The sequence below is a fragment of the Crinia signifera genome, chromosome 12 (genome assembly GCF_055691185.1).
Source record: "Crinia signifera chromosome 12, ASM5569118v1, whole genome shotgun sequence".
NCBI classification, from domain to species: Eukaryota; Metazoa; Chordata; class Amphibia; order Anura; family Myobatrachidae; genus Crinia; species Crinia signifera.
Window position 1 is genome coordinate 13,372,299 of NC_139228.1, and position 12,737 is coordinate 13,385,035.

The following is a 12,737-nucleotide window of genomic DNA, read 5'->3' on the forward strand; positions in this document are numbered from 1 at the left end:
GATGCCCGCGATTTCCCATAGGGTTCACGTTGATCGTGGGGTGGCGTTAACAATTGTGGGGGCCATTTCACACTGGGTGGCTATTTGGCCTCTGTGGGCCATTTAACATTGTTTCCTATGGAAAAATCGGGTCAATTGAGGCATTGAACAGGAAAATCGGGTCAATTGAGACATTTAACATTGTTCCCTATGGGAAATCGCGGCCGTCGCACCCGATTTTTTTAGTGCATTCAATGCCCGCGATGGGCGCCGTGCTAAGTAAAGAGTACCGTCTTCATTTTCTAGCCATTTTGGTGCACTTCCCTACAGTGGGGTCATCTGGAAACAGCACGTACGTGCGCGCAACCGTCGCTATAGTCCGCAATTCTGACCACTCCCTTATTGACGCAGTAAGCAGCGAAAAATTGCGCTGAAACGCCAATTGCTAGGCAAACAAATATCTGCTGCCCATAAAACACCTGGCGTTCCCCTACCTCAGGCCGTTCTCCGCCCCCTCTCTCCTGGCAGTAAGAATTGCCGGCGAGTGTAATACTCACCGAAGGCGTCCGCAAATTGGGTCTGCACATACGTATGTACGCCAACAGACCCGCAACAGCGAATACACAGGGAACCGAATCTTACTGAATTAGGCCCTTAGTGCAAGTAAGAATACCCTGCTACCTAGCAGGTACACCCTGGTAATAGCAGGGGCACACCGCCATGTATGATAAATAAGCCCCAGTATGGTCATACAGGAGACACAGAGTTAGGGGCCCGTTTGTTATGTAATATTTGCTGCTCACAAAACACCCGTATCTGGCAGAGACCGTAGCAGGAACCTTCCCTGCTGGGATCCCTCCTGTTCTGCCACCAGCTGCATCCCTCATAGATTTCTATGGTGGATGCAATGCTGCCTGACCGCATCACACTGGGTCCCGGGGCTACTGCCATTCTGAGATGGCCGTAGCCTATTGAAGACCATACTGCCGGCGGGGCTGTTCGGTCAACGAGGACAAAAGGGTTCTGCTCTGACCGTGTATACATCCCCCCCAGCACCCAGCTAAGCACTTCGCAGGGACAGGATGCTTTCAGAGGGGCCTCATTCAGGTTGGATCGCATAAGCTCAGTCTGTGTTGGGTCCAGATAGAGTGGACCTTGATGCTCAGCTTTGGTTTAGTGTTCCCCTGAATTTCACAAGCTTAGCTCTGGCAAGGTTTGGTCACAAGTCCCAACGCTGGGGAGGAGAGTGGGATCCTGGTCACGACGATGGAGAGGCAGTCTGCATAGGGGGTGGAACTTTGCGGAAGGGTTGTGGCTGCGAACCAAGGCTCTTCCCTCCCTGCATATAGAAGCCGTGGGCATCTATTCAGTAACTGCTCTGATCGGTGGCAGATCCCACACCACTCACAAACTTCACAGTTAAAATCCACCATCACTTCCCATCTCCCCAGTGGGTAACTGGGTCTTGATGTGTCAGCCACGCCACTCCTCCCTTTATCTATAGGAGAAACTGTAAATGGTGGCTGGCTGGGCTCTGTAGTACCCCTGGTATCAGAAGCGGTTAGCTTAAAACAGGAATGGAGAACAATCGGCCCTCCAGCTGTTGTTGAACTACACATCCCAGCATGCTCTGCAAGAGTTTTAGCATGGCTAAATAGCAATGCATGCTGGGATGTGTAGTTCAACAACAGCTGGTAGGCCGAAGGTTCCCCATCCCTGGGTTGACTTGTATTTTCTCTTTAGGATGAGCTAAGAATATGATCAGTGGCTTGCTGAGCTTTGTGGTCCTGCAGTCAAATGACACATAATATACACATGTTGTTTGGAATTAGGCCACATACATGTCTGCAGTGTTTATTATGCATTCTTGTAGCACGCAGGAGAACTACATGAGACCCTCCAACATCACACCTTCTATCTGGTACAAAATGCTCTGATATTGCTTTTCCCTCCGAATTTATGATTGCTGTCACCTGTCTGTTCCTGGACATCCCTGCTCTGATTGCTTGTGGTGATACCTTTCTTATCAATTACCTAGCTCAGCACAGGTGCTGGCAATCCTACAGTACCAGGGAAGTCCAGGAACAGAGCATTGTGTCCCTCCTAGGAAGTGTCATGTTGGGAGGGGTAGTAACCCGATCATCCCAGAGGAGCTGTCAAGAAAAGTGTAAAACAGCATTTTAAGCTCATGAGGTTATTAAAACGAACTCTCTTTTGCCGCCCACACACGGTGCGTTGTACGGATGCAATGCGCACTCCTGCTCACATCCCATCCTACAGCACATAAAGTATTTGCTTCCTGTACTTTTTTTAACTAGATTGCATCGCACAGTGTATGGGCACCTATTGAACTTCAGTGCTATGCAATTTGAACTTTATAGAATTTGGACTAGACTACAATATATTATTTAAATATGTAAAGTAGATATCGCATGCTATTCCCCACAGTGTGAAGTAGACACTATGTGAGGTAGTACAAAATAACCTGCCAGCACATACTGCAAAATATACACACCGCGCAATTTGAACTAAAAAGTTCAAATCGCATGTGAGAATGGCACCGTGTGTGGGCACCCTTACCCTATGTTTGCCAATGGTATGCATGTGAGATCTCTGCATTTCTCTTATTATGTAGGATGTCTGCCACTGTAGCTGCACCTGTGATCTGCCTGTACATTGATTGTGTGACCAGCGTTATGTGAATCGTTGTTCTGTAAAGCACGTACTGTATGTAGTCACAGCAAAACAAGGTATTGTGAACTGGCGCAATACAGATAAATCAGCAGCCTGTGGATCCCTTGGAGACCATCAACCTCCTAAAACAACATGACACAGGAAAATACAAACTTTAGGGAAACACTGGCGCTATGTTTAAAAATTGATGTTGCAGGTATTCCGACTCCCTACTTCAGTATGGGTCAGCAGTCAATCGATTTTCAAATGGCTTTAAATCCCGCAAGCGGACAGACACTTACTTCAAAGTTCTGTCCCGCGTGCACATAAGGGTATCTTTACCAGCCAAACTTCTACTGCATACAGGTGTTTGAGGAACGCTGACACTTACTTATAGTCTCGCGTTCACGTAGCAAGTCCTTTTTAATCCACCGACCCGATTCCTTAGTCAGGGTAAACAGGTTTATTTATACACACGATAAAAACCACACTGGGATATGTACAGATGATGAGAAACGACACAAGCAGGGAAGAGGAACTCCAGGATCGTTCAGGTGATCCGGCGGGTAGACGCTGCAGACGTTGTACCGCAAAGGAGACAGTCCTTGGAGCTGGGCTTCACGTCCTCTCTGCTGGTGAACTGTCTTATTGAAACGACAGGGGAGCGGCGATCAACGCGTTTCGGAACAGCTGTTCCTTTTTCAAGATCTGCCAATACTTCTCCTTGTCTCCCTTTTACAGGAAAATCCCCAGATCACATGACTTGTAGCTGACCAATCGGGGATACCTGTAGCCTGGCTTTGATTACCACACAGTGTTACCATTTAAATTAAATAAAGTGACAGTGCTAACATTTCATATTATACATCATAGTATATACAATATTGTGGTACCAACGGAAACATGCAAAATTTAAAAAACATTTATAATATAAGCAGCATAAAACTCATGTATATAAATATATATAAACGTACAAAGCCAGGCATGGGATAAAATGGAGAGAGATAAAATATGGTTAGTCATATAAAAACGTAACAAATATAAAATACATAATAAAACATTTTTTTTTTAAACCGAGCACCTATAAGAACCACTTATATTCGAAGTTGAGGTTTAAACCCCTTGGTGATAGTGTTTTTAGGTCAAAAATAGTCCTCATCTCTAGTTTAGCTAAGTCACTTTCAGCATTCAGTTTTCTCCAATTTTTGTTGCACAATTTAATGCCACAGAATGATTTTAGCTGATTGATGTTACAAGCATGTTTTTCTTTAAAGTGCATCGAGACACAATGCAGTTCATATCCTTTTTTTACATTCCGGACATGTTCTGCTAGTCTCTCTTTCAGCATGCGGCCTGTCCGGCCCACATACTGGTGTCCACAATTGCACTCCAATAAATACACTACGTCAGGGTTGCCGACCCTCACGGAATTTCCGGGAGTCTCCCGAAAATCGGGTACCCCCTCCCGGCCCCCGGAAGGCTGGGCAACCCTCCCGGATTCAGGGGGGACCCCCGCTGACCCCCGGATCGCGGCATTAAAATGCAGCAATCCTCGGGTCTCAGAGGAGGGGGCGGAGCTAAAACGGCAAAATCGCGTCATTTTAGCCCCGCCCCCTCCACGGAGATACATGAATTTTCTGCTGTAACAGCATGGGGGCGGGGCTTAGTGATGTCACTTGTAAGCCCCGCCCCCTGAGCGCTGCTGAAACTCTCCTCTCCGGTCTTCTCCCGGAGAGGAGAATCTTAAAGTCGGCAACCCTGCACTACGTTAACCGATCCACATGTAATGAAATCTTTGATAACATATGATGTATTGGTAACATTTGACCTGTATTCCACCACTTTATTATTAGTTCTACATGATTTGCACATAGTACACTGCCTACAACGATAAAAGCCTTTGGAGGTTATTCTAGAAGGTCTCTTATCAATTGGGATGGCACTTTTAACCAACAGATTTTTTTAATTGTCGGCCCTTCTATACACAAATCTGGGTTTAGGGCCCAGGTGGGGAGCAAGGTCAGGATCTTTAATCAAAATCCCCCAATGTTTGTTAACAATTTTTTTTATCATCCGATGTTGAGATGAGAACTTGGTGATAAATAGGATCTCTTTATTGTCCTGTTTAGGTAATGATTTTTTCTCCAAGATTTCCATTCTATCAGAGATACTATATTTCTCCATCATTTTTTCTACAGCCGAATTATCATACCCTTTTTCTATGAAGTTCTGTTCCATAGATACCGCCTGGGTTTTGTAAACGTCCAGATCACTACAATTCCTTCTTAATCTTTGGAATTGGCTGTTGGGTATACTGCGTATCCAATTGTGATGGTGATTACTATCAAATCCAATATAAGAATTGCAGTCTGTAGGTTTGACAAAGTTTTTTGTTTTTATGGAACCTCTTTCTATGTAAATAGTCAAATCAAGAAAATTCACCTCTGTTGGACTCACAGTGAAGGTGAGTTATATATTCAGGGTATTTTTATTAACCCCTTCCTGACACAGCATGTTTTTGCCTTCCTGACAGAGCCCTTTTTTTCAAATCTGACATGTATCACTTAAGTGGGGATAACTTTTTTTTTTGCTTTTACTTATCCCAGTGATTTTGAGATTGTTTTCTCGTGACACATTGTACTTCAAATTAGTGGTAAATTTGGGTCGATACAGTCTGTGTTTTTTTGTGAAAAAAACCAAAATGTCGTAAAAAAATGGAAAATTTAGCAATTTGCAAAATGTTAAATTTTCTGCTTGTGAGAAAAATAATCATACCACTCAAAATAGTTAATAACTAACATAGACCATATGTCTACTTTATGTTTCCATCATTATTTCAACTTCATTTTAATTTTTTTGGACACTAGGGGGCTTACAATATGAATAGCAAATTTTCAAATTTTCAAGAAAATTTCAAACACTGATTTTTTTTTAGGGACCAGTTCAGTTCTGATGTGACTTTGAGGGACTTGTATGTGAGACACCCCCATAAATGATGCCATTTCAAAAACTGCACCCCTCACAGTATTCAAAACAGCATTTTGGAAGTTTGTTAACCCTTTAGGTGTTTCACAGGAATTAAAACAAAGTGTAGGTGAAATTTAAAAATTTCAGTTTTTTTGCAGATTTGCAATTTTAATACATTTTTCTAAGGAACACAGTAGATTTTACTAGAGAAATGTGACTAAAAATTGATTCCCCCAATTCTTTTGTTTTCATAAATATCCTATATGTGGCCCTAGTGTGCACGTTGACCAAACCACAGGCTTCATAATAGAAGGAGCACCTACTTGATTTTGGAGCCTCCTTTTTATGAGATTATTTTTTAGGCACCATGTAGGTTTCTAGGCACCATAAGATGCTAAAAGTTAGGAACCTCCCCCACAAGTGACCACATTTTGCAAACTACACCCCTCAGGGAATTCATCTAGGGGTATAGTGTACATTTCAAACCCCCAGGGGTTTCACCAATTGTGGTACAACTGGGCAGTGAAAATGAAAAATTAAATTTTTTACACAAAAATGCAGTTCTGGCTCCAAATTTTTCATTTTCACAAGGAATGAAGGAGACAAAGCACCCCAAAATCTGTGCCCCAATTTCTCCCGAGTACGGCAATGCCTCACATGTGACCAAAAAATACCAGTTGGGTGCATGGCAGGACTCAGAAGGGAAGGAGTGATTTTTGGATTTTGCAGCTCAGATTCTGGTGGAATGTTGGTGGGTGCTATGTCGCATTAGCAAGACCCCCGAAGCACCAATACAGTGGAACCCCCCCACAAGTGACCCCATTTTGCAAACTACACCCCTCAGGGAATTCAACTAGGGGTATAGTGTACATTTCAAACCCCCAGGGGTTTCACCAATTGTGGTACAACTGGGCAGTGAAAATGAAAAATTACATTTTTTTACACAAAAATGCAGTTCTGGCTCAAAATTTTTCATTTTCACAAGGAATGAAGGAGACAAAGCACCCCAAAATCTGTGCCCCAATTTCTCCCGAGTATGGCAATGCCTCACATGTGACCAAAAAATACCAGTTGGGTGCATGGCAGGACTCAGAAGGGAAGGAGTGATATTTGGATTTTGCAGCACAGATTCTGGTGGAATTTTGGTGGGTGCTATGTTGCATTAGCAAGACCCCCAAAGCACCAATACAGTGGAACCCCCCCACAAGTGACCCCATTTTGCAAACTACACCCCTCAGGGAATTCATCTAGGGGTATAGTGTACATTTCAAACCCCCAGGGGTTTCACCAATTTTGATACAACTGGGCAGTGAAAATGAAAAATTACATTTTTTTTACACAAAAATGCAGTTCTGGCTCAAAATTTTTCATTTTCATAAGGTATGAAGGAGAAAAAGCACCCCAAAATCTGTGCCCCAATTTCTCCCGAGTATGGCAATGCCTCACATGTGACCAAAAAATACCAGTTGGGTGCATGGCAGGACTCAGAAGGGAAGGAGTGATTTTTGGATTTTGCAGCTCAGATTCTGGTGGAATTTTGGTGGGTGCTATGTCGCATTAGCAAGACCCCCGAAGCACCAATACAGTGGAAGCCCCCCACAAGTGACCCCATTTTGCAAACTACACCCCTCTGGGAATTCATCTAGGGGTATAATGTACATTTCAAACCCCCAGGGGTTTCACCAATTGTGGTACAACTGGGCAGTGAAAATGAAAAATTAATTTTTTTACACAAAAATGCAGTTCTGGCTCAAAATTTTTCATTTTCACAAGGAATGAAGGAGACAGAGCACCCCAAAATCTGTGCCCCAATTTCTCCCGAGTATGGCAATGCCTCACATGTGACCAAAAAATACCAGTTGGGTGCATGGCAGGACTCAGAAGGGAAGGAGTGATATTTGGATTTTGCAGCACAGATTCTGGTGGAATTTTGGTGGGTGCTATGTCGCATTAGCAAGACCCCCAAAGCACCAATACAGTGGAACCCCCCCACAAGTGACCCCATTTTGCAAACTACACCCCTCAGGGAATTCATCTAGGGGTATAGTGTACATTTCAAACCCCCAGGGGTTTCACCAATTTTGATACAACTGGGCAGTGAAAATGAAAAATTACATTTTTTTTACACAAAAATGCAGTTCTGGCTCAAAATTTTTCATTTTCATAAGGTATGAAGGAGAAAAAGCACCCCAAAATCTGTGCCCCAATTTCTCCCGAGTATGGCAATGCCTCACATGTGACCAAAAAATACCAGTTGGGTGCATGGCAGGACTCAGAAGGGAAGGAGTGATTTTTGGATTTTGCAGCTCAGATTCTGGTGGAATTTTGGTGGGTGCTATGTCGCATTAGCAAGACCCCCGAAGCACCAATACAGTGGAAGCCCCCCACAAGTGACCCCATTTTGCAAACTACACCCCTCTGGGAATTCATCTAGGGGTATAATGTACATTTCAAACCCCCAGGGGTTTCACCAATTGTGGTACAACTGGGCAGTGAAAATGAAAAATTAAATTTTTTACACAAAAATGCAGTTCTGGCTCAAAATTTTTCATTTTCACAAGGAATGAAGGAGACAGAGCACCCCAAAATCTGTGCCCCAATTTCTCCCGAGTACGGCAATGCTTCATGTGTGACCAAAAAATGGCAGGACTCAGAAGGGAAGGAGTGATATTTGGATTTTGCAGCACAGATTCTGGTGGAATGTTGGTGGGTGCTATGTCGCATTAGCAAGACCCCCAAAGCACCAATACAGTGGAACCCCCCCACAAGTGACCCCATTTTGCAAACTACACCCCTCAGGGAATTCAACTAGGGGTATAGTGTACATTTCAAACCCCCAGGGGTTTCACCAATTGTGGTACAACTGGGCAGTGAAAATGAAAAATTAAATTTTTTACACAAAAATGCAGTTCTGGCTCAAAATTTGTCATTTTCAGAAGGTATGAAGGAGAAAAAGCACCCCAAAATCTGTGCCCCAATTTCTCCCGAATACGGCAATGCCTCACATGTGACCAAAAAATACCAGTTGGGTGCATGGCAGGACTCAGAAGGGAAGGAGTGATTTTTGGATTTTGCGGCTCAGATTCTGGTGGAATGAATGGTGGGTGCTATGTGGCATTAGCAAGACCCCCAAAGCACGGTGAAATTATGAACCTAATAATCCATAGATGTGTGGTATATTTTAAAACACTCCTTTATACATAGGCCGGGTTTGTTGGGGCAAGTGTCACACTGGAAAATAGTTTGCTTTCTTATTCCCTTTTTATAGCAAACTTTGCACCTTTTTTGTGTCCTGCCCTTTTTTCCAGTGGAGGGGATTTCATCAGGAAAATGCTGCCCTGGTACAATACGGGGGCCAGTACTAGAAGTACTGGGGCCCTCTGCCTGCTGGTTCCCAAATATTAGGCTCTTTATGACTTCCTCTTGAAAGTGCATAAATGTCCCCCTCTGGCTGGTAGAACGGAATAGCACGTAAGCGTTATACAGTGCCATCTGGATGATATACACGGCCAGCTTCTTGTACCAGATTTTTGTTTTCCGCAGGGCACTGTACGGCTTCAGTACCTGATCTGAAAGATCCACTCCGCCCATGTACCTATTGTAATCCAGGATACAATTAGGTTTTGAGGTGTGGGTACTGGTACCTCGTACAGGAACGGAGGTGGTACTGTCTCCGTGAATTGTTGTCAGTATAAGGACATCCCTCTTGTCCTTATATTTGACCAACAACATATTTTCGGTGCATATTCCCCTGCTTTCACCCCTTCTCATTACTTGGGCAATGTGCGTTTTTGGGAGGCCTCTTTGGTTCTTGCGCACAGTACCGCAAGCTGCTGTACCTCTTGAACCAAGGGCCTTAAACAGGGGGATGCTGGTGTAAAAGTTATCCACATAGAGGTGATAACCTTTATCCAGGAAGGGGTGCACTAAATCCCAGACAATTTTTCCACTAACACCTACGAGGGAGGGGGGGCATTCTGGCGGTTCAATTCTTGAATCCTTCCCTTCATATACCCTAAACCTGTGAGTGTACCCTGAGGTGCTTTCACACAGCTTATACATTTTTATGCCATACCTTGCCCTCTTACTGGGAAGGTACTGGCGGAATTTAACCCTTCCTTTAAAATGTATAAGGGACTCGTCTATGCAAATGAATTTATCTGGGATGTACATCTCTTCAAATTTGGCACTGAAGTGATCAATGACCGGCCTGACTTTGAATAGCCGGTCAAAGGTGGGATCATCTCTGGGTGGGCACTGTGCATTATCGTTGTAATGCAAAAATTTAAGGATTAACTCAAAACGAGTCCGGGTCATGGCCATACGGTAAAGTGGGGTGCTGTACAGAACATCTGTACTCCAATATTGCCTAATTTCTGGCTTTTTTACTATGCCCATATGTAACACCAGACCCCAAAACGTCATCATCTCTACTGCATCTACAGGGGTCCACCTAGCAAATGATGACGTGGGGTTTTGAGCAATAAACTGCTGGGCATATAAATTAGTTTGGTCCACCATTAAATTTATAAAATCATCAGAGAAAAATAATTTGAAAAAGTCAATTTCTCTGAGACCTGTGGAATCAAATTGGATTCCTGGGATGGCCAAAAACTCAGGAACCTGGGGCTCAAAATTGTCTGGTGGTGGGGTCCATACGAGATCAATTATTGGGGGGGGGGGTCTCAGCTGCTCTACGGGGGCGTCTTTGAGGGGGTCCCTCATCACTAGAGGAGGAAGAGGAGCTTAAGATGAATCCTTCAAATTCCCCGCTTGCCTCACTGGCTGTGTCAGAGTCAGAGGCAAGCATGGCATATGCCTCCTCCGCTGAATACATTCTTCTGGATGACTGGGATGACATTTGGGATGACATTTGGGATGCCATTTTTATTTTTGTGTTTCTGGTAGTGAAATGTTTCAACACGTGTATAGTGTAGGGGGGGTACAAACTTTATTTCAATGTAGTATGTAGTGTGTATGTAGTGCAGAAAAAAAAAAAGGTCCTGCGCCAAAAATTGAGCACAGATGTTGGTCAGTAACGTCCGTCACTGAACAGCGCTCAAAGGCAACAGGAATTTGATCAAAAAAATTTGATCAAAAAAAATTAAAAAAAGACCCCACAGCACCCTCAAAAAAAAAAAAAAAGTGATCAGTGATGCGACACTGATTACCAGTGAGGGGCAGCAGGTGCACAACCTTTGGTGCAACTGACAGTGCAACTGGCAGGTATATATAAAAAAAAAAACTCTGCACCCCCAAAAAGTTGCTGATCACCTCAGATATAGTGATCAGCACAAAAGGGGGGGGGCAGCAGACACAAAATATAGCACTCTATCACTCTCTGTCACTATCTCTCTCTATCTCTCTATCTCTCTCTATCTCTTTCTATCTCTCACTATTTATCACTCTATGACACTGCAGCAGCAGCACTGACAGTTATATATATATATAAAAAATAACCCCTGCACCCCCAAAAAGTTGCTGGGGGTGCACAAAAGGGGGGCAGCAGACACAAAATATAGCACTTTCTATCACTATCTCTCTCTATCTCTCTATCTCTCACTATCTATCACTCTATGACACTGCAGCAGCAGCACTGACCGGTATATATATAAAAAAAACCCTGCGCCCCCAAAAAATGCTGATCAGTTAATTTATACTGATCAGCACAAAAGGGGGGGGGGGCAGCAGTCAGTTGCACACGCAGTACAGCTGTATATATATAAAAAATATATAGCACAATCTGTCACTATCTCTCTCTCTCTCTATCTCTCTCTATCTCTCTATCTCTAACTCTATCACACTGCAGCAGCACAAAATATAGCACTCTCTGTCACTAGCTCTCTCTATCTCTCTCTCTATCTCTATCTATAACTCGAACACACTGCAGCAGCACAACACAGGAAGTCACAAGAAGTAACAAGATCCAGGAACGCTACAAGCAGTGATCAGGTAAGTGTTTGCAAGGATCAGGTCAGTATATCGCGGCAGATAGGCACGGTGACCGCACTGCACGCAATTCCAGACCGGAATGGCGTCTGCAGTGCAGTCACCGTTAGTTTAAATCACCCTCCATGGCTGTGATTGGTTCGTCGGTCCGACGAACCAATCACGGCCTTTGGGGGCGGGTGGGGTGAGGTGGGGTGACACCAGTGTCACCCTTACACCCCGTGGTGATTGGTGCTGTACTTTACAGCACCAATCACCACCGATCCCTGTGTCACCGGCGAACGTTATTCGCCGGTGACACAGAAAACGCTGTAATTGGCTGTTCACACTGAACAGCCAATCACAGCGATCGCCGACGGGGGGGCGGCATCGCAGCCCCCCCTGGGCATGCAGGGACATGTCTGCTGTCAGGGACAGCAGACATGTTTAAACTGTCACCGCGTCTATAGACGCGGTGACAGTTTAAAGCCATGACGTACATTTACGCCATGTGTCGGGAAGTACATCCCGGCCATGACGTAAATGTACGTCAAATGTCGGGAAGGGGTTAAGATGGTTACAAAATTCAGCAAGAGTGGTCTCGTCCCCACCCCAGATGAACAGCACGTCATCTATATAACGTGTCCAGAGGGCCAAATTGGCACTCCAGGGATGCCCTGCCCACACATTGTGGTCCTCCCAGTGGGCCAGAAAGAGGTTGGCATACCCCGGTGCCAATTTGGCCCCCATAGCGGTGCCTGCCACCTGAAGGTAGTGGTCACCCTCATACCAGAAAAAATTGTTGTGCAGTATAAGACTAGTACCATCCAACATGAATTTTTTTTCTTTTTCAGGTGTGTTATACTTATCCAGATGGTAATCCATAGCTGCTAGGCCATCACTATGTTGAATGATGTGCGGTTAACAACAGATAATTTTCTTCCTATTTCATTTAATTAATCTTTTTGATAACTGCTATGGTGTCTTTAGCATATGATCTATGATTAGCAGCTATGGATTACCAGCCAGTTCCATAGTTTGGCTGCCCTGACCGTAAAAAATATTAAATCTTTTTTTCCTCTAATCTAAACTCGTGCCCACATGTCCTAGAGACTTTCCTTACAGCAGTAAAAAGGGCGCCTGCCAGTTCCTTATATTGGCCCCTGATCTATTTGTACATGTTAAGCATG

At 44.2% G+C, this 12,737-nt stretch overlaps 1 protein-coding gene across 5 annotated transcripts in view; it reads left to right on the top strand.

Moving 5' to 3' along the window:
* Positions 1–12,737, top strand: part of LOC146050450 (signaling lymphocytic activation molecule-like) — a 73,420-nt gene that overhangs the window by 42,612 nt on the left and 18,071 nt on the right. The window lies entirely within an intron of this gene.